Raw genomic sequence first — 23,572 nt, 5'->3', positions numbered from 1 at the left:
TCTGGAGTTTTCAGTTCATGAACCATTCTGGTCTTGCTGGCTTATTGGCAGTTACAGCTTAAAAGTCCTCACCAACACACACACACGCGTGCACACACACACACACACACAGAAAACAACACGAGAAAACTTAGAAAACCAAAACTTAGGCACTGAACTGACACAATCTAGGAGATAAGGGCACTGGAGCTGGACTGGGAAACACAATAGCTACCTTCCCCCAGGCATTAACTTCAGAGACAGGAGGACAGAATCTGTGGAGCAGGAGCAGGCAGTGGGGATGGCAGCATAGTTGAGGAGACAAGGTACTTCTACATTTCCCCAGTCCAGAGACCTAGAGGCCATTGCAACAGAAAAACTGGGTAATGTGGGTGCTGATTTTTAAGGCAACCAAGCTACTGCTTTATATTCACATATTTCTACATTCATGTAGAGACTGCAATGCCTAGGAAATAAGAACAAAAGTCTAGAAGAGAAGAGATATTGGTGGCACACTGCATCCTGGAAGAAACAGTCTACCCAGTAAAACATGAAGCTCTATTGGCAGGGACAGATGCAGGGAGATCCTGGGAACAGAGCAAGCATGGCGTTTGACAGCTCCATGTACATTGTGAGCTCCCAGAGTATGAGAGAGTCAGGAGGAGGTGTACAAGCTACCATCATAGTAGGATAGAGCCACACTGGAAAGAACTTATTACACAGTGCAGGTAAGGCTGGGCTGAACTTACTCTGCATCTGTGGGCCAGAGACAGCATTTGCCTGGTTCCCAGATGCATGACAATCAGAGCCAAAGGAAATGAACACACACCATCCACGGGCAAACACAGTCCTGAAAAAGCTTCTCTATTCCAAGACAGGTACAGAGAACACATTAACATGGGGCCTGTGGACAATAATGCTACAGAGACTAGAAAAAATGTAGGTGAATACTTTTCAGACCTCAATATGGAAAAAAAACTTTCACACTTTTTACCATTTAAAGAAACAAGTTTGATATGTTTAACCAAGTAAAAATTAAATACTTTCTCCATCAAAAAGTATTCTAAAGTGATTGCAATTATGTAAAAATGTTTGCCTTCACATACAAGCCTAGCAAATAACAGCTGTGTTAGAGCAATTTGATTATAGAGTTGTGCTCTCTACTTTCCCAAACATTCCTTAAGATTATTTTTAAGTACTGCTTTAAAATATACAGAAAGAATCATAAGTAAAAAAGACTAATGATAATAGAAAAAATAATTGCAACATATGTAATCAAAGATTATCTTTAACATATAAAAGGTATACAAAAGTCACCCAAAAAAGCCACCAGAAATGACTAATATTGAAGAAATATATATGACAAATTAAACATAAGAAAATTGTTCATCCTTATTTATAAAGAAGTGCAACATTATAATTAAAGAATACTGAGATTATATTTTCATGTATCAAATCAGTAATGATAACATCCATTGCATATAAAGATCTTAAGTGAAACACTTCATAAAAGCTGAGAGTAGGAGTATAAAATTTTTAGAAAGCAATTTGGCATATGTATCAAATATTTTTAAAATTTCTTACCTTGAATCAGTAATTTTACTTCTAAGAATTCAGAGTAAAAAAAGTAGTAAAAAAAGTAACATTTTTATTAAAGAATGTTCATCACAAATTATTTAGGATAGTGAAAACTTAAACTTAAGTATGTATCTAAGTAAAATGTCCCTATGTCTAGGGGATAGTTTCATTGACTATGGCATACCAAAGACAAGACTATGCAGCCAGTTAAAACCATAATTTTTGTTTAAGTATTTCAGGGTCAAATTACATAGTGTCTAGAATTTGCTTTAAAATGCTCCAGAAAAATGGAGGGGGGACAGGGAATTAAAATTGTAAAATGAGGTCAGGTAAGTGACTCACACCTGTAATCCCAGCACCTTGGGAGGCTTAGGCAGGAAGTATTGCTTGACCTCAGGGGTTTGAGACCAGCCTGGCCAACATGGTAAAATCCCGTCTCTACAAAAAAATACAAAAAATTAGCCGGTGTGGTGGTGTGTGCCTATGGTCCCAGCTACTCAGGAGGCTGAGGTGGGAGGATGGCTTGAGCCTGGGGGGGCAGAGGTTGCAGTGAGCCAAATGCACACACAGACACACTGCTTTAGTCTCATACTTTCTTGCTTCCAGTAAGTTAAACTCAGCTGAGAGGTTTCTTCCCCCCACCGCTTTGTCTAGCAGGAAGTGCTATGAACATGAGGTGGGGAAAGAACACTTTATGGACAACAGAATTCTGTGATTAGCAGAAAACAGTCAGAAAAGGAGAGGCCACCTGTTCTTTTCCTGCACCAGCTCACTGCATTCTCTTAAGTAAACCACTTATTTTCCAGGGCTGCATTCCTCTCATCTATAAAGTGAGACGCTTGGATTGGACAATCTCTAAGACCCCTAATAATCTTGAAATTCGATGGCTCAGCCATTACCCATCTCATTCTATACCCACAGCTCCCTGGATGAGACACACAGAAACAGACAGTAGTTGGGACAATATTTGGTTTTCAAAATGTTTTTGGTATAAATGATTTCAGCTTGAAACTAGTTATTATGTTTTTTCTGCTCTGATGCTTCTCCACCATGTAAACATATAAGCCTGGGGTGAATGTAAAGGGAGGTGGATGAACTCATAATCGTGTAAACTGTGAACAAGGATTCAATGTGAGAGTGAAATGCCCCACGTTTGTAATACGTTTGAACCAAGCTGCTGGTAAGCCACAATTTCTGCACTTCATTTTTCTTGACATTGGATCATAATTGCTGATCAGAGTTCTAAGAGAGATCTTAGGACAAGCTCTTCAGGCTCGGGTGTTGTTGCTCTTTGTTCTATCGCAACAACATCCTGGTGATGTATTTATTTCTCTCTCTAGAGGAATGTTTAGGGAACACAGCGTGGCCTCTTTGAGGACTGGAAACCACTTGCTACTTCTGTTGTTCTTTCTGCGAGAAATGAGTTAACAGGCTCTGGTGCAGCTGTAAGAAATATACAAGACAAAAGCTGACACCCCAAGCATCTATTCAGTCTTGCAATGAGAAACAAGGACGACGTTATTTCTAAATACAACTGTGCAATGGTTTAAGTTCTTAAGAAAGGGATGGACCAAGGACACAAATACCACCACAATATATTGAGTGTTCCCTTCAAGAAAGCAGCAGGTAGCTGGGCACGGTGGCTCATGCATATAATCCCACGCCTTGGTGGGGCCAAGGCAGGCAGATCACCTGAGGTCAGGAGTTTGAGACCAGCCTGGTCAATATGGTAAAGCCCCATCTCTACTAAAAATACAAAAATTAGCCGGGCGTGGTGGCATGCACTGTAGTCCCAGCTACTCGGGAGACTGAGGCAGGAGAATCACTTGAATCTGGGAGGCGGAGGTTGTAGTGAGCCGAGATAGACTCCGTCCCAAATAAATAAATAAAATGAAAAAAAAAAAAAAAAGAAAGAAAGAAAGAAAGCACCTGGTGACACAAGACCATCAGCTACAAAATGTTTGCTTTCCAGAAAGACCTTGCAAAAGGCCATTCCCTCTTGAATGGAGCAGCTCATCCAGAGCACTGCATTTTGACAGTCCCCATAGGAAATTCTCCTCATGCCAGTTGGAAAATAACAACCCCTATGTGACCGTTTGGAGAGGAAGTTCCAACCACAGGAGACAGACTAAACAGAATTCCTGAGAGCATTCAAATCATCATGCTAGAAACAAAGACATCAGACCATACTTTGCTAGTGCTCAGCTCCTGCGGGACAGCAGGGTGATGGGTTTCCGCTAAAGGCTGCCTCACCTGAGGGTGAATTCAGGTTCAGCCTTCCCTCAAAGAATATGGCAGGCTGCCCAGGAAGTTGCTGCCAGCATCATCTGTTCCAAATGTTTCCTCTTCCGGGAGCCTGCCAGGCTGACACTCTGTCCCCATTTGGGTGCAAAGATCCCGTCAGGGGAGCCCATATATTGTTTTCCTGGGGTTACACAACAGCAGAGACATTACCTCCAAAAGGACCCCATTGTTAAGCACATATGCTCCCTAGATGCAGAGACAGGGCCACATATCAACACATGGCATGATTTTGTTTATTTGGTTAATTCCCTTCTGGACAGCACAGTGGGCCTGGCCTGAGAATAACTGAGCTTTACCTTTTAAGACTGCTGTAAATCCTCTAGGCAGCCATGGAAGCAGGGACTGAGGCACACAGGATCTTGAAAACGAACAGAGGTCCAATAGAACATACAAAGGAAGCAGATTTGCCTACAGAGGAACCAGATTTGTCCGAGGAGCTTGTTAAAAATAGAATCCTGGGCCCTATTCTCCCTTTAGGAATTAGAATCGCTAAGACAGTCATTTTCAATGAGGGGCAATTTTATCCCCAAGAGACATCTGACAATATCTGGAGACTTTTTATTTGAGATGGAGTCTCCCGCTGTCACCCAGGCTGGAGTGCAGTGGTGTGTTCTCAGCTCACTGCAACCTCTGCCTCCCAGGTTCAAGCAATTCTCCTGCCTCAGCCTCCTGAGTAGCTGGTACTACAGGCACATGCCATCACACCTGGCTAATTTTTGTACCTTTTGGTAGGGATGGGGTTTCACTGTGTTGACCAGACTGGTCTCGAACTCCTGTCCTCGAGTGATCTGCCCGCCTCGGCCTCCCAAAAGTGCTGGGATTACAGGCATGAAACACCGCACCCAGCCTGAAGACATTTTTGATTGCCACAATTTGGGAGGGTGCTCCTGGCATGTAGTGGGTAAAGGACAGGGATGATGCTAAACATCCTACAATACCCAGGACAGCCCCCACAACCAAGAATTATCTGGTCCAAAATATCAGTAGTGCTAGGGATGACTGCTTGATGTGAGAGAGGGGTGCCAAGCATCTGTGTTGTTGACAAACTCTCCAGGCAATTCCAGTGCATGCTAAGGTTTGAGAACCTCTGCCCATGCCCTGGCAGCCAACTGACACATCAAGGTGCCAGGGCAGTGAGGGTGGGCAGAGATAGATGGGAGTGGACACACCAAAAGCATGAGCACTGACAGTCACAGCCTACTTTACAGTGTATCCAAGTAAGACTTGTGGAAGACTTTCATAATATGACCCATCAGAAAGGGATGGTTCTCAGGAAAAGCCTAGGGCCCAGTTACCCCAAGCAAAAGGGGGCAGGGCAGGCTGAACAAGTGCACCTCAGAAATAGCAATTTCACTGCGAATTATTCCAGCAGGACCTTCACGGCTTTGTTGGTTTGGTTCTTAAAGGGTCTCTGTGAATCCTCTTTTCAAGGGCATATGTTTCTGGGCAGGGGCCCATCTCCAACCCTGAATGTCATAAGTTGATATGAGGAGAGCAGGAATTAGTGGTGGGGTGCAGTGGCTCACACCTGTAATCCCAACACTTTGGGAGGCTGAGACAGGAGGATCTCTTGAGCCTAGGAGATCCAGAGCAGCCTGGGCAACATAGCAAGACCTTGTCTCTGAAAAGAAAAAATAACAAAAAATTAGCCAAGCATTGAGGGCATGCTTGTAGTCCCAGCTATTCAGAAGGCTGAAGTGGGAGGATCACTTAAACCCAGGAGTTTGAGGTTGCAAAAAGCTATGGTCACACCACTGTACTCTCGTCTGGGTAATAGAGCAACACCCTGTCTCTAAAAAAACGTAAGAATTCTAGGCCTGTATTTTGGTCACTTGGTATAAAACATAACCTATTTGTCTTTGGGAGAGGATGTAAATATTTTCATGAGAAATATCTCAACTGTCTATTCAAGAGAGTACCAAATGAAGAGTCAATGATTTGTGCTCTTTCTCATTTCTATTCAGCCATATACATTGTCCAGGCTGCTATGTCTGGGGACCTCGACATCCTTGCCCATAGTAATGGTTGACCTGTATTAACAGCCTTGTTGTAAAAATCATCGAGTGAGGACCTGTAAAACAATTACAACAGAAAGAAATGACTGCTCATGGGTACAAAGAAACCGGTAGCGTTAAATGTTTTTCTATTAAGTCATGAAGCTGATGGGAGATGTTTGTCATTTTGCAGGGAATTATTATGAATCCTCTTTGCTATAAGGAGAGAAAGGAGAAATAGCACCAATGTTTTCTCTCTGCATCATAATTTAAAGGTTTAGACCTTTTTAAGGAACACAAAGGATGTAATCAAAGTCACATGAGACTCACCAATATTGCTGTTTCCATTACAAACTAAGTCTGTTTAATTAGGTTACGTAGACCCCGTAAACCACGGAGACCAGGCTTTATTGTTTTGGATGCTTAAGCCATGACTCTTTTAGTCCTTTTTGCAAATTTTACCATAGTCATTATCTTTCTCCTTGAAATGGTATTATTTCCATGACACAAAACCTACATTTTGATGTTGTCACAAATGGAATCTCTCCCCTCCATCAAGAATAGCAAACTTTATTTCACTGTGCTTACCTGCAAGAGTACATGAGAAATCAATCCAACAAAACAAATTGGCTCATTATGTTGTAATGAAATTGAACATACATTATCTTTCTTGGCTAGATTTTATCATTCTATTCTGTTAGTGAGTACTTTAAAACTCTGCATTAATGTTCTAGAGGTAAATGTTATTATCAATTATAAAAATCATTACAATTCATTGTTACAGATGGGAATAAGATGTGGAAGGATGACAGCCAGGGAAATGAGTTGGGTTTCTTGGTTCTATAGCCAGCACCTTACATATGCCATGTACTTCCTAGTAAATTCCCTGCCTTTATGCCATCTCTCTTTCACTTCTTCATTCATAGTAATTCAAGAGATGAATTACTTCTCATTCATCTATTGGCACAGTTTATGAGCATGTCGGGCTGGGACTAACTGTATGTCTACATTTGATATGACACCTGATAACTACTGATAAAGGCACCATCACCCCCATTTTACCAATGGGGAAGTTCAAATACCAAAGATTGGACTTAGTCAACGTCAGTACTTCCAAGAGGTATTCAGGGACCACACTGATAGAAGCCTTGTGGGTTAATTACCTGCTCCTGCCCCCAGGTCTTCCTACCTGTTTTTAATAAGCATTTTACAGTACCCTGGAGCTGCTTTGCCATTGTTTTGTTCATTATTCCATGTAACAAGGTTGCCTGGTTTTCCAGGAAGAACTGGGTAGACACTAAGACCATTTCTACATAAACACAATGCTCTCCATCTGTGAATACACCTCCCATATTCTCAGGTCAGTCTCTTAGTGGAAATCCCATGGGAAATGCCTAACGATTTCTTCCAGTGCCCAAAGTCACCTACCTCGCAGTGCGAATGAACAGATTCTCACTCCATATCTTCTTCAAGAGGGGACTTTTATACAAAGACCACACACAGTCAAAGTCATTCCCTAAGGAACTCTTATAAAAATCGTCCCAATAAAATATCTAGAAATGTGTCTAGGAATGGTGCCTAGATCACCAGCAACTGCTGGCCTGAAAAAGTTTCCTCTTCCTCCCTGACCTTTATCCTAGAACACAGTGTGTTCCATGAAAGCATGTTACAAAAAAATGATTTTGGCAGTACTGATTTACCAGCTCTGGACCAGATCTCAGAGCCTCTGTGTCCCTGGTTTGGTGCTTCCATTTCCATATTGCTTCGTCATAAAGAGTTTTGCAAATACTGATGTGACACAGCTTCCTTAAATGAATGCTTTCAATGCCTCTAAAGAGACTTTGATTACACTAAGAAGCAGAAAATGAATTAGCCGGGCGCGGTGGCGGGCGCCTGTAGTCCCAGCTACTCAGGAGGCTGAGGCAGGAGAATGGCGGGAACCCGGGAGGCGGAGCTTGCAGTGAGCCGAGATGGCGCCACTGCACTCCAGCCTGGGCGACAGAGCAAGACTCCGTCTCAAAAAAAAAAAAAAAAAAAAAAAAAAAGAAGCAGAAAATGTTCTTGACAAACCACTCCTTTGCTTTTCTATAATTAGTTGGGTTCTCTTCCTCTTCTCAATTCTACACCTAATGATGCATCTTGTGTTATTATTTAAATAACACAAAAGACATGGCAGATTGCATTTATTACACTATGATATAAATATTTTAGCATAGATGTAGAATTTCTGCTCCAACCCCAGGACTTTATTTTCTGTTTTTAGCAAAATCCAAATATCTCTGACTTGGTGTTAACAGTGATGATTTCTAATTACTTAGGAAAATTTACCTTTTTGTTCACTGCTTTTTTATAACCTGAGCCACTAGGCATGGCATTAGGTGAGAAGGCTCACCTCTAGGTTTGTTTTCTTTGCATTTTAGAGTGGTAGTGGGGATGGTATGAGTACTAATTTTCCTGTCAAAGTTAATTTGCCTTAAGACATATAATAAAAGCGCATGTATTAATAAACAAAAAAGGCAGCTAACTTGCATGAACATCTGACGCTTCTCATGGAGTCAAACACCAAACAAGTCATAAAGGAATTAAAAGCATTCCTGTAAATGCTTTGAACTGGTAAACAACACCCTTGAAGTCCTATGTGCACAATAGCCTTGGGTCCACCCTTTCTTAATTGACAATGTTTTGTCTGAGAGTCAAGTTCTAGTCTTCCCTCTGTCTAATCTAGTTCATGAGTGGAGAAGGGAGGAAGGCTATTGGGTTTCTTCCACCAACAGGTGGCCAGATGCAGGTTCTTTGGAAAACATTGATTAGCTTTATTCCTTTTATAGCAATACACAATGAGTAGTTTCAAAGGATCAGAAAGTGCTCATTTTTTATGTTCCTTTAGTATTTTCTCATTCTCTCCATCTCTCCACTTACTTTAGTGTGACTTTGCATCAAACACGGGGCTCTCATGCCAGGCTTGTGAGACTCAGTACTGCCAGGGGCCCCAAACAGGTAGACAGCCCTGGGCACCTTCTTTGTACCATTTCCCCATTTGTCATTAGGCTGTGCCCTGAGTTCCACAGGAGCCTACCCAAACCACACCCTGTAACACAGTCAAGGAAGAGAATGTGTTTGTCACTGACAAGAAAAGAACAGCTTTCAGTGAGCAGCACTCCTTCCTCATGAAACACACTCTGGTCCAGCTAGTTTGCTTCCTTTCAGGAGACGGTGTGGGGAGGTCAGTGACCTGAGTGAGTCGCATCTGTACCTCTCTGAGACTGGAATATCCCAAGGCTGGGGGAGAGAGCCTTGGCTACTGTCAATAATTGCTTTTCTAATTATTCTCTCTCATTCTGAATACCAAAGATTAGTGGACATAAAGTATGTGATGAAATTTACATAGCAATTGGTTTCAGCCAACCATTGGCTAGATATGTCTCATTAAAACAAAACAAAACAAAAAAAATCACAAACTCACTCCCAAGCACAGAATCCAGAGGAAAGGAGCACATGAAACACACATGGCTTGAAGGATGGGCATGTGGATTGCTCCTGTGGATGGGACACCATGGCATCCAGGTTTTATCTACACCCCTTTCCATTAGACTGCCTACAGAACAGTTGGGCAAGACCCTCTTCTTTCAGGTTAAGAGCCAGGATCAGCAGCCATAGAAAAATGCCTTCTGGCAGCAGGGTCTTCTACTACCTAGAACCGCTTTCCCTGTGAAGTCTTGCTGCATTTGGGGCTCCCACTAAATCCAAGGAAAATTAGTGGAGGAGGCAGGCGTATAACACGAAGAGGGCATGAGACTAGGACCCCTGCTTTTTTGAATGCATGAGGGTTCATCATTGAAAAACCACTCCGTTGCACTTCAGGTACAATTAATCTGAAGAAGCCCTACATTTGAAAAAGTCAGAGTCAATCCACTTGCTCTGTTAGATTGCTTAAACCTAGTATCATGGCATGAATTTGGTTAAAAACTCTTCCCCATGTAGCCTGAGTCTCACTTGATTCATCTGTTATTCAAAAGCTGTGATTGAAAGAGCCTTCAAACTCACAGGTGTTTAGGTCACTGGGGATGCTGCACAAAAATTTGAAATGCAGCAGCCATTAGTGTCCAGTCTCATTATTTTCATGGCCAGGAAAGGCTAAACATGAACATGCTGGAACAAGAGCGCTTTTGGGGAGAAAAAAATAAAAGGTAACCGAAGACCCTCAATAGGGACAACATGTTCTGTAACTTCTGGAAGTAATCAGAGGGAACAAGCTGAATGGCCTATTAACAGTCATGCACAGACAGTCTTCCCTGGCCAAGTCCAGGAGATCTGACGAGTTGAAGGGGATCCAGAAAGAAGACTAAATCAACTTGGTCCCACTGAAATTGAAGTCAGTTCCAAGGGCTGAATGTGTTTTAAAGGTTTGTTTTTGTTTTTTCCTTTAGGTTAAATTTTCTGGATAAAATCAGATCAGCTGTGTAATCACCCTGCTACAATAAAAGGAGCTCAGTGTGCTTTACGGCAACCATACCAGTCAAGGGCTCTTTCTGGCACCAAAGGGGCCACATGGGTCCCCTGCCAAATGGAGCTGAGGGATGCTCGAGGCCAGGGTCCAGGGTCCAGATCTTCTCACTTATAAAAAGAATAGTGAAGTATACAGATATTTACCTACTGAGTTATGTTTGGACTGATAAAATGCTCAGATGTCCTTTAGTTTCTCTTTTTTATATTAGTTTATTTTTTGAGACAGGGTCTCACTCTGTCGTCCAGCTTGGAGTGCAGTGGTGTAATCTCGTCTCAATGCAGCCTCAACCTCCCAGGGCTCAAGCAATCCTCCCACCTCAGCCTTCCCAGTAGCCGGGACTACAGGCATGTGCCACCATGCCCAGCTAATTTTTTTTAGTTTCTCCTTTAAATGACTGTTTGTGTAAGAATTTTAGGACTTTGAAAAGATTTGAGCTTTGAAATTTCTCTAGGATAATGTGAGCATATGATTCATATGAATATTCAGTTGCAGAAAATGTTTTTGTTTTAACTTGTTTACTGCCTGCTCTGATCTCCTTAAAATGATCTCCTTAACATGTATGTATACACAAGTCTCTAAATACCAGGACTGCTGTTACCCAAAACGCACACTATCAAAGATATTGCTTGCTTCATATTTTCAAAGTCAGCTTTTGGAGGACAGGGACAATGGCTTCTTGTAATCTGCTGAGGGAGCCGACCCCAGTGAGGCTGTTCCTTCTCTGTAACCAGCTGCAATTAGGATTTCTACTATCCTTGCATGGGGCATCCATGGCAAATGTTGACTTGGCCATGTGGTTAGAATTGGAAACTCAGTATTTTCAGTTGCTCCAGTTGTTTTTGCTCAGGCTACTAATCAATACCAAATCCAGTGCTATCTGAATAACATAAAATGGCATAGCAACTACCCCATTCTTGGTAACAACTCCAAATGACAACGAGGGCCGGCATGGTGGCTCACACCTGTAATCCCAGCACTTTGCGAGTCTGAGGCTGGCAGATTACTTGAGCTCAGGAGTTCAAGACCAGCCTAGGTAACATGGCAAAACCCTGTCTCTACAAAAAATACAAAAATTAGCTGGGCATGGGGGCATGCACCTGTAGTCCCAGCAACTCGGGAGGTTTAGGAGAAAGGATGGCTTGAGCCCGAGTGGTTGAGTCCACTGCACTCCACCACTGCACTCCAGCCTGGGTGACAGAGTGAGACCATGTCCCTGCCCCCCAAGAAAAGATAGTGAGGCTTTACTTGAGTGTGCTCCAACTCAACCTCAAAGCCAAGTGCCATGCCACCTTGTAAAAAAGCTTGTTAAAAATAAGTGTTATTAGCCTGGCTGACATGGTGAAACCCCGTCTCTACTAAAAATACAAAAAATTAGCTGGGCATGGTGATAGATGCCTGTAATCCCAGCTACCTGGGAGGCTGAGGCAGAAGAATTGCTTGAACTCAGGAGGTGGACGTTGCAGTGAGCCAAGATTGTACCACTGCACTCCAGCCTGGGCAATAAACAAAGCTCCGTCTCAAAAAAAAAAAAAGCCCTGCTATTATTATAAATAGAGCTACAGACTCTGTAGACATTGACACAGTGCTGATTTAAGTATCCTTACTTATTGGGGTCAAACATCTGTCTTTAGTAAAATAAGGGCACTGGATTCGATTCTAAAAATAAATGGCAGGAGGGCTGGGAATGGTGGCTGACACCTATAATCCCAGCACTTTGCAAGGCTGAGACGGGCAGATCACTTGAGGTCAGGAGCTCAAGACTAGCCTTGCCAACATGATGAAACCCCGTCTCTTCTAAAAATACAAAAATTAGTCAGGTATGGTGGCACTTGACTGTAATCCCAGTTACCTGGGAGGCTGAGGCAGAAGAATCCCTTGAACCTGGGCGGTGGAGATTGTAGTGAGCTGAGACCGCGCCACTGCACTCCAGCATGGGTGACACAGCAAGACTCTATCTAAAAAACAAAAAAACAAAAAAACAAAAAAAAAAACAAAAACAAAAGAAAGAAATGGCAGGAATGCATTCTGTGATTTCAGGATTCTCTAGTGAGTGGGTGGAGGTAACAACCAAGTTAGGATACCATTAGCAACTGAATCAACTTCAGCAAATGGCTCTCTAAAACCACACTGACTTGGCACGGTCATGTCAAAAAAAAGAGGTTGGGCTGAAAAAAATTATTTCTCTAAGGAAAAGTGTGAACAATTAGTGCCAAACTATTCACATAGTGGAAAGTTCCATGCTTTTGGAAGATGACACACTTGGTAGTTTCTAAGAAGCTGATTTAATCAGCACATTTCATATATTTATTTTTTCTAAAAGAGATTTAGAGTTTATGATTCTTTTAGTGTAGATTCTAACCACTTATATCAAATGGAAAAAGCAGGGATCTATTCAGTTGTGTGTCAAATTCTTAGGATCACTGAATAGTTCTGATTTGAGACAAGAACAATACAAGGCCAAGAAAACGAACTGTTTCAATTAAGCTCAGCAGAAAAAAATACACATGAGCCGAAACAGAACGACTTAACACTTAGCAATCACTTAAAAATCTGTAAGCTCAATCTGAGTCATAAAAAAAAAGTAGGCCAAGAAGCTTGAAGGAACACAGATTTACAAGTAAAAGAGGCAAACACTGAAATAAAAATGTTAAAACCCTGCAATGCTAAACTACTTTCAGATAGCTTTATAATAAGTGAAATTTGGAGAATTATATAAACCCCACACAGATAAGCTTGGACAAAAAATAGATGAAGGAATATTTGGCAAACATGAGCATGCATAAATCAGCTGCTCCAGATGACACAAGGCCCTGGGGAATAGAATTTGACTAACATGCTTACTGAACAATGGTGCAGTAAAAATGAATCATTATTTCTGAAAAATTACCTTGCACTCAGGGGGATGTCAGAAGACTGGAACAAGGCCAACAACATGTGATAGTGATGCAGAGAGAAAACAGAAGGAAAGGGTAGTGAAAAATTCATGTATGAGATATGCAATTTTCAGCTTGAAAAATTGGGAATAACTATTAGGAAAGTAAAATTGAGGGTCCAGAAAACCAGGGATAAATAAACAAAGGACAGTTTGCATTTAAATGATCACGGACAAGTTCATGAGATTATCTTAAAGGTTGTAATACTGTTGTTGTAGTTAAGAACATAAAGGGATGGGGTAAGGGGTGGATTGAGCTAAATACCCAGTGTCTTGGGATTTTATGTTCACTATTAGTCCAAAGAAAGCTGAAAATGATCAGAAATCACAAACTAAAGGGGTGTTAAGCCCAGCCATGGGAAGGTGTTTCAGAGAGTGTCCTAACAATCCGCCATCACATTGATCTAATTCAGTACCCTGGCTGATGACTTATGAGCAAGTGTCACAAAATTTACGGATGACACTGAGGTGGGGAATGCCACAGAGGACAGAGGCAAGAGGAGGGAAAAAAAGTAGGTTAGACATGGGTACATCTGCAATTAGAGAATATCCATGACAAAGACACGAACAGGCTGGAGTAATTTATAAGGCAACACAATTTCGGAATGAGAAAATGCAACATGAATTGACATTGAGTAAGAATATGGGGCGAGGTGGAGAAGGCCATTGGCATTTGCAATTGCTTTTAAATCTATATTCGGAGCACATGGTCCAGAGTGATGTTTGACCAGGTAAGAACCCCCCTCTCCCATCAGGAATAAATCAGGGGAAAGCAAGTGGAAGTAGAGGGAACTGATGGTCATGAGCCCACCCAGGTGTCAGCTCCTCTTAGGTGGTTCTCACCCGCTACTCAGGAATCCTGTGCTGCAGGAATCGTTAGCACTTCATAGGTGTGGATTTGGAGTCCGATTGTCCTGTCTGCTACTTTTTTTTTTTTTTTAATAGAGATGAGGGTCTCACTATGTTGCCCAGGCTTGTCTCAAACTCCTGAGCTCAAGCAATTCTTCTGCCTCAGCCCCCCGCAAGTGTCAGAATTACAGAAATGAGCCACCACACCTGTCCTGTCTGCCACTGTTATCCGAAGGTCAGTTGCCTTCATGGCTCCCTCCCTCACTTCTTTCTGGGTTCCGCTGCTTTCTTGGCAAGGCCTGCTTATGTAGAACAGTATCTCCTTACCTGCTTTATTTATTTCATGCCACTTATTTCCATCTGATGTATGATGTGTGTGCTTATTTACCGCCCTCTCACTGGAATATAAGTTTACTGCAGAATCCCCACAGCCTAGAACATGCCTGATACGTCATAGGCATTTGACAAGTATTTGTTATTCAATTATACTCTTCCCAGGAATGAATGTTTTCTTTTTGCTACCTAAGTGTAAACTCTTAATTCATCTACCAGGAGGCTACCTAGCTTGGAAAATAAGAAAAAAAAATCACACTTATATAAAGAAAATGCTGAACAGAGAAGAACTTCCAAGAAGCAGGAAATGTCTTGCTCAATTTTTTTTTTTTTTTTTCCAGAACATTAATTTACTTCCACTGGACAAGGCAAATCTGTTCCTGTAAACCAGTATTTTTATTAATAGAAATTCCCTGCCTTTGCTAAATGGTAAACAAATGTTAAGAATTTGACGGAGAATCACATCACTGGGCTCCTTTGAGATCCATATGCCTCAATTCAACCCTGTCAACCATGCCAAGAAAGAGGAGAGCAGCTCATGTCCAAAGAAACTGGGAAAGAAAAAAAAAATCTCCCTGATGCTTTCTTTAGATGACACTAAGCAACTGAATGGGGGATTAAAAAACAAAAACAAACAAACAAAAAATAAAAACACTACCACAATAAACAAAGAGAAAAAACCAAACACACATTGACCTCATCTCTGGGTCTTTTGTAACTGAAGAAAAAATGCCTGAGTTATATGGAACACTTTATCTTAGTCTTTTTCACCTTCGCTGTCCTATTTTTGAACCCTAGACACCACACCTGCCTAGCTGTCATTGGGCTTTTAAAGTCTCTGAAATAGACTATATAGGTGTTTGAGAGCAGTACGTGGAGATTAGTAAGCACCTGAGAGGTGCTGATTTCTCTCTCTCTCTCTTTTTCATTTTTGAGACAGTCTCACTCTGTTGCCCAGGCTGGAGTGCAGTCGTGCCATCTCGGCTCACTGCAGCCTTTGCCTTCCAGTAGTCAAGTGAAGTGACAAGTCAAGTGATTTTTGTGCCTCAGCCTCCCGAGTAGCTGGGACTACAGGCGCATGCCACCACGCCTGGTTAATTTTCTGTATTTTTAGTAGAGACAGGGTTTCACTGTGTTGGCCAGGCTAGTCTCAAACTACTGCCTTCAGGTGATCCACCCACCTCGGCCTCCCAAAGTGCTGGGATTACAGATGTGAGCCACCATGCCAGGCCCAAGAGGTGCTGATTTCTTTTGTGATGTTAAAGGAATTAGTTTCCTGATGAGGTTCAGCTGCCATCTGAGTAGAACCCAAGGAGGCCAAAAGGTGGGTACTTCCGGGAAGACCTGGAGTGATAAGACACCAGCACTGCTGCCCAGTACCATGCGAGTATCTTTTCTAAAGAGAAAAATGTGCAGGGAGTGAAGAAAGGAAGCTGGCTTGTACAGTAGCAGAGATGGACACGTAAGTAGCTAACACTGATCGATAATGCCCATGTGCCAGGCATTGTACTGGGGCTGCATGTGCATGATAGAGCCTGTTAGTCCTCACAGTAGCTCCATGAGGTTGATGCAATGATTATCATAACACAGAGAAGTTAAGGCAATTGCCCAAAGACACGCAGACAGCAAGTGGCAGGGCCAAGCTCTAACTCTGGATCATAATGCTTGTGATCATAATGCACTCGACCAGCACGTCCCCGATGACACCTCAGACCTATGCAGGGTTTGTATCACAGGAAGGCGGAGGGAGTGGTGCCCAGATGCTTCTTTCTACTAAAGACTGCACCAGCATCTAACAGGGAAGGATTACTCCAGATGTGTTTGCAAAAGATCCCTTTGATCCTTTGTAATCTTTCACCAATTAGCTCATGCAGCCAAAAATATTTCTGACTAATCACTTTAAATAATGACTTTGGGAACTCCTGTAGTCTGCTCTCTTATGCCTACTTCAGTGGGAAAATAATTGTACAAACCAGGAACTGTCATCTTCAGCATAATTTTAACTGGCCAGAGAAACTTCCCAAACATTACCCAGAAAAGTTTAATCTATAAAGCAATTACTTTTCTGTTTCAGAATCCATCTCAGCCCCCCAACCTGGCCCCAGTGAATTATAAAGGTGTGAAACAACCTAACACATCTAAGCAAATCTGTCTCCATGACAACACAATAGCGATGCAGTCCTGGAATCAGGATGCCTGTGTTCCAGGCTGGCTGGATTACCTAGGGAAGTTTCCTCAGCCTCAACAAATCAGAGTTTTCTCATCAATGAGATGGGGAGCCACTGCATTTGCTGCAAGGTTCCTAGGAGATCATTTATTTCTCATCACCATTAATTTCTCATCTCTGATGTTTATAATGCACTTAAAATGTTCCAGGCATCTAATGCTTCCTGTATATTGCATTTAATTCTTACCCGCAGGAGATAGGTGCTATCATTAAAACCTGATTTAAGTATAAGAGGCTTGAAGCTTAGCTGAGGTTACATAGCTAGTCAGTGATAAGCCAGGATTTGTACTCAGATTTGAATGACTTCAGATGTCACATTTCTTTTTTTCTTTTTTTTGAGACAGGGTCTACTCTGTCGCTCAGGCTGGAGTACAATGGTGCTATCTTGGCTCACTACAACCTCTGCCTCCCAGGTTCAAGCAATTCTCCCGCCTCTGCCTCCAGAGTAGCTGGGAGTACAGTGCACGACACCATGCCCAGCTAATGTTTGTATTTTTAGTAGAGACAGGGTTTCACCATGTTGGCCAGGCTGGTCTCAAACTCCTGACCTCAAGTGAACCACCCACTTCGGCCTCCCAAAGTACTGAGATTACAGGCATGAGCCACCGCACCTAGCCAGAGGCCACATTTTTAATCAATACAAGCTAAAGTTTGTTAATGTTTCATGACTGAACTCTGCCCTGCCTCCCTGCTGCCATCCTTTGTATAGGAAACTCTTAGAATTAGATAAAAATCCTTGGAATAGCATATTCAAACATAAAGCCTTATTGCTGTCAAATGGCCCCAGGCTGCACATGTTCAAAATTGGTCGAGGAAGTCCCATGTTACCATTCTGAGCAGGCCCAGGTGGTCAGACTCCATCAGAGGATGCTCCATTCATGATGGGTGCTCTGCAGGGTCACTTGCCACACTGTGTCACCTCTATGTCATTGCTCTGCCTAGAGCTGGTAGTTTAAAATTTTAACCATTAGCTCCAATTTTATTGCTTCCTGAGGACACATTTCATAAAACGATGAATGCTTTAATATTGTTTCCAAAAAAAATGTCATAACTTGTTCAAGGTCACATAGTTTGCTACTGGCAGGGCTGAGTCATTTGGGCAAATTATTAGGCCTTACTTTCTTCATCTATAAAATAGGGGGATTAGACTAAATCATCTCCAAGCTCTCCTTCAGCTCTCAAAAATTTATGGTTCTGGGCCACAGACACCACTAGCCAGGCAACAAGCTGGATCAGTCTTCCTCTTCAAAGCGGGGAAGGAGGAAAATAGGAAAGAGGAGCTGCAGTGTGAGGGCAGCAAGGAGCTAAATAGCTGAGGAATGACAGCTGGGGAGGGAGCTGGGGGCAGAGTCAAGAGACTGGCAGATGTGGTAAAGACTGACCCACTTGGGGAGGCAGAGCTGCATGGGAGGTGAGGCCTCAGCCACTGATAAGTAGCTCAGGCCTCTCTCCATGGACTTTCCCCTAAGCTAGTTACCCCTTTCTCAGTTCAAGTCAGCCATTTCCCTGCCTCTTCAGTGAGAGAGAAGAAGAGACTGTATGGTTGCAGCAACTCCAGTTTCTTGATCTCAGTCCACCTGTGCTCACTGGGGATAAAATTAGTTGTTACCAAATTACATCAAATCGAAGACTACATCTATTGTAAGGCGCACCATTATTTTTATAGATAACCAAGAAAGATAGACACTGCCAATTATCTTTGCACAGTGTTGTCAATTCCAAGATGGAATCTGCTTTCAGGAGACATTAAGAAGTATGTCTTAGAATCGATGAAATATATTCTAACTCCCTCCATTACTCATGATAAAATCCACAATTTAAGGGTTTCTTATGTACCAGGCACTATATTAAATGCTTTACATAATCTCATGACAGCCTGTGAGGTAAGTGTTATTCCCATTTATAGGTGAGAAAAGCTCAGAGAAGCTAAGTAACTCACCCAAGGTTGCCCAGCTGGCAGAGACTATACAGGAACTGGGGTCAGTCTGACTCCAGAGCATGTGCCTTGAATCACTAGGTCATCTCACCTTCGGCTGAGAGCCGCTGGATGACCATCCTTGGGATGACAAGTGGACTTGTTTCTGGGGTCCCTGGCCTCTTCCTCTCTTACTGTTCTGGGTAGAGCTGCTAATGAAGGATGAAATGGGGAAGGGTTCACAGGTACATTCTTGGCTCATGGGGCAACAAGGAAGACAGCTCCAGCTCTGGGTATGCAAGAGTTAAACATGGAAGAAATGGGCTTAGAAGGGCACCAGAATTCCCAGAGCTGGCTCTACAGGAAAATATAGGAGAATAGGAAAGAGGGAGTCAGAAAGAAAGGAAGGTGAATTTGGTACCTCAGAGCTCCCGTGGGAGGGAAGATGACTGTGAGGCTGATGAAGATGGTTCGAGGTTCCTGGTATGCATGTGCCTTTCCAAGAACCTGACGGGGACCTACCAGCTGTGAATTCACAATTTTATCTTCCTTTTTAAAAAGAGGAATGTTTGAAATTCTGAACATTTCAAGTTTCACAAACCTGGATCCTCCAATTCCACTCTTGGTGTTAATGAAAGTAGGTGTGGTTGGGGGTGGTGGGCCTCGGAGAAGGCTGGAAGGGATTGGGGCCACATGGGCACACAGAAGGAGTGATGGTTTAAAAAAAAAAAAAAAGGTCGGGGGAAGTATGACTATGAGAAAAACGATGTCTGCTTCCTTGGCCTGCCAAGTTTTATTTGGCCTGTAGAAGTAGACCATTTCCTGCCCCATTCCTTCCAAGACCAACCCCACAGACTGGCAGTGAGCAACTTTCTTCCTTTGACTTTGAAGAAGTTGTTTTACCAGTGAGCCCTGAAAGTGGGCAGATTGTCATAGAACTCTTAGGTATATATTTTTTATTCTTTAACAATGTTTTTGTGCCTGTTTTATCATGGACATATTAATATAGTAGTATATGTGTATAATTTTATATAGATAACTATACAAATGACAGGCAATGGAGAAATTTATTGATTGAAAGAGGTCTGTGATCAAGAAGCTGTGAGATTATTGCCCTATGGAGATATTTTTCCATTCTCTTAAAGCTGTCCCATTAGAACACTTATACTCTGTTGGCAGAAGTGTAAATTAAGTCAACCATTCTGGAAAGCAGTATGGCAATTCCTCAAAGAGCTAAAAGAAGAACTACCATCCCACCCAGCAATCCCATTACTGGGTATAAACCCAGAGGAATATAATTCATTGTACTATAAAGACATATGCACACAAATGTTCATTGCAGCACTATTCACAATAGCAAAGATATGGAATCAAACTAAATGTCCATAAATGACAGACTGGGTAATGAAATGTGGCACAGATATACCAAAGAATACTATACAGCCATAAAAATGAACAAGATCATGTCTTTTGCAGGAACATGGATGGAGCTGGAGGCTATTATCCTTAGCAAACTAACACAGGAACAGAAAACCAAATGCTGCATATCTAAGTGGGAGCTGAATGGTAAGAACTTCTGAACACAAAGAAGGAAATGACTGACACTGGAGTCTACTTGAAGGTGCAGGGTAGTAGGAAGGAGAGGAACAGAAAGGATAACTACTGGGTACTGGGCTTAATACCTACATGATGAAATAATATGTACAAACCCCGTGACATGTTTTTACCTATGTAACAAACCTTGACAAGTACCCCCTAAACCTAAAGTAAAAATAAACAAAAAAAGTCCTCCCCTTAAAGCTTCTGGGCAACAAGGTCATGAAAGACACTCATCCTGAGTAAAACTGTAGTTACATTCATAGACTTCAATGCTCAATGTTTTGGACCTTTGCTTTTTTACATTTCTTTCAACTTGGACAGTAAATTAAAATCACTGTTTTATTTTTCTCTTTTTCAGTTACTAGCCCAATATTTGGAATTTGCCAAAGCTATATTCCTCAGAATTTACCTCAAGAACTCCTTTGTATCAGCAGAGGATGAAGAACAGAGAAGACGAGGAGGAGGAGGAAAGAAACTTAAGAGATGTGGTGACTAATTGCAATGTGTAGATTGTATTTAGCTCATGATTCAAACAAACCAGATATTTGTTATTAAGGAATTATGGTTGTTTTTCGTGTGATATTAGTATGGTGGTCCCATTTCTTAAGAATCTATCTTTAGAGATAGGTGCCGAAATGTTTGCAGATGAAATGACATGTCATCTGTGATTTGCTTCGAAACAGTTAAAGGAGATATAGATGAGATGGCCTTGAACTCATAATTGCTGAAGATGGGTATAGGGCACATGGAGTTTCATTATAACCTTTTCTCTCCTTTTGTATTGTTTGTAGTTTTCCATTATAAGTTAAAATGAAGAAAATAAGTCAACCAAGCATGAAGGAGTCAGTGAGATTCTTACGGACATCCCAACGTTGCCTCTTATCCACCTGACATAGTCATGGAACTAGAAAGACAAGCACAATTTGCCAAGCATCAGAGTGGCGTCTTGAAACTGCTGGGTTTGGTGTAGGGTGACCTCCCTAGAAGGAGAACACTTTGGACCAGGGAGTGAACAGTTTGGAACTGGAGTGACTTTACTGCTGGCAAAAAAGAATTTGCTAATACTCAAAGGGGGGAAAAAATAAGACCATGAAACAGGATTACAATGCTCTTTGGACATCAAAGAATCATTACAAAACAAGATTTTGGTGAGTTCAGTGTAAATGAATGAGGGCCATGCAGCTTCAATTTCCTTCAAAATACACAAGTCTAAAAATTCAAGGAAAAATGCCCTGTTAAACATGTGCTGAACTGAAATGCTTCGACAGTCATTGAGCCCAAATGGGCCCTGGCTTTGCCCCAAGACTGGATCTTGTTCCTTTTGAATATGATTTCTCTACCTTACCCCATTTCCTCTATAAACTCTGCCTCCTTCCTTCCAGGTCCTCGTCCAAATTCTACTTCAGATGCTCAAAACACAGGACAAGACAAATCCAGAGATCAGCAACATTTTTTTTTCCCCTTTTCAATTTCAATGAGAAAGAAACAAATTCTTGGAGACTCAATTTGGAAAACATTTGCTGGCAAATCCATAAAGCTCACCCTGTTGGTTTGAACTTTGAAAGTGTTGGGAATGCCTAACACAGTGAAAATGAAGTGGGGAGGAAATGGAATCTAAGGCAATCCACTGTATTCCACTCACCCCCGACTCATTCACCCCAGAAAGAATCCAGCCACAATCATCTGGACCTTCCTGTGTGAATCTCCATTAGTACAAAACTTTCTAAAAAAGATACTTATCCAGGTCATGGAGTTCATGGCCCAATACCTGGCCCAGGTCTGACTGAAGTCAGCAGGCAGGAAAAGGAGCTACTAAGGATGGTCTTGCCACACAGCTTTGACGTAGAGAAGGGGATACTGAAAAGCCAGACCAGGGTGTAATGGGTAAATGGAAATAGATAAAGAAAATGGAAGCAAGCAACCTCCCCACTTAAAAGCCTGGAACGCCCAGCTGGGTTTGATTCAAAACTCTCTTTGGGCCTGTGAGCCCAAAAATGAATGTTCTTGTTGCATGAAGTCTGTGCAGTTTGTCAGAGGTGTATGTTGCAGGTTAGGTTTAAGTCAGTTAACCTAGGAGGTGGTTGGTGGTTGGAATCCTTGGTTCTAAGAGCTTGGTGTGTTCTGTGGTTCTGACTCCTGGGGCCTACCACATTTTGCTGGAAGGGCATACATAAGGCTGCCCATAACTCTTACTGCTCTTGGCAGTTTCTCCGGGAGACCTCATCCTTCTGTTACAGTAGGTACTTACGCAGTCATGAGCAGGGAAGGCCACCCTCCCCACAATCAGGAATGTCAGGCAACCATCAGGTGATGGTCACAGGGGAGTTGGGGGAGTAGACTCAAGCATGCACACTAAGAGGCAAAATGGCAGCGTTTAACTGGTGTATGAATCCTCAACTGACAAGGAGAAAAACCCGTCAAGTGAGCACACACACAACTTCAGTAAACACAATGCGCATGCTCATCCCCCAAGTGCCTGAAGGCCACTGTGCATGCAGACAGCCCACTCCAAGGGAAGAATCAGGGGAGAAAGGATGCAACCCCCCTGGAAGCATGCCAATATATGAAACCCCAAGTCAAAGGTCAAACCACCCAGCTGATCTCAAGTCACCCGTTTGGCCCTCTTCTAAGTGTACTTCCTTTTGTTCCTGCTCTAAAGCTTTTTAATATACTTTTCACTTCTGCTCTAAAACTTACCTTGGCCTCTCACCCTGCCTTATGCCCCTTGGTTAAAAATTATTTCTTCTGAGGTGTTAAGAATTGAGGTTGCTACAGATTTGCTACCGGTAACACTTCCATAGCCTTAGATGATTTGGGTTTCAAAATTGGAATTGCTCATTTTAATCTCTGGAGTACAAAACTCCAGTGGAAATAAGCTATCCCTACTTAGTACTACTACTATAGGGATAAGAAAATAAAGTATAATTTTCTCTCTAGATTCTAGCATGAATATTGTTCCTAGTGATTCCACTTACAAACCAAAAATATTTGACTCAAACTAGAAAGAGCACAGCATTTCCTGGCTTCTTGGGAAGTCAGTCGCACAGCTAGTGGCACTAGTTTCCAGGACCTGTCATCCTCCAGCAACCAAGCCTAGCTGTTTTGTTGATCACTGTGTTCCTAAAACGAAGGGCAGGTACTTTGAAAAGCGAGTCCCAAACTAACTGTGCATCTGCTCCAAGCTCACTCAGACTTTGTACCACAGGCAAGAGCAGGTCATACCATCAGAATATGGCATAAACATGAGAAAAATTTTCAAGGATGATAGGAACTAAAAGTTTTTAAAGTGGGAAGGAGACGAAAAAACTCTACTTTTCTGTAACTAGCTCATGAAGGTTTGGTGTGTGGAGAACCA

The 23,572-nt window shown here is 42.2% G+C and overlaps 1 protein-coding gene across 10 annotated transcripts in view; it reads right to left on the bottom strand.

Annotated features, from left to right (window-relative positions):
* Nucleotides 1-23,572, bottom strand: part of LNX1 (ligand of numb-protein X 1) — a 202,764-nt gene that overhangs the window by 77,767 nt on the left and 101,425 nt on the right. The window contains exons 2-3 of one of the 10 annotated variants that reach the window (XM_074040020.1): nucleotides 13,250-13,275; nucleotides 12,212-12,317 (exon numbers count right to left, since the gene is read on the bottom strand). The exons of 8 other annotated variants lie outside the window; for them this stretch is intronic. The gene's annotated coding sequence lies outside the window, so the exon portion shown is untranslated. The remainder of the gene's footprint in view (nucleotides 1-12,211; nucleotides 12,318-13,249; nucleotides 13,276-23,572) is intronic. One more of the 10 variants, XM_074040019.1, reaches the window with a different exon arrangement.

This window comes from Macaca fascicularis, chromosome 5, assembly GCF_037993035.2.
Source record: "Macaca fascicularis isolate 582-1 chromosome 5, T2T-MFA8v1.1".
NCBI classification, from domain to species: domain Eukaryota; kingdom Metazoa; phylum Chordata; class Mammalia; order Primates; family Cercopithecidae; genus Macaca; species Macaca fascicularis.
This window is presented reverse-complemented; position numbering and strand designations above follow the sequence as displayed.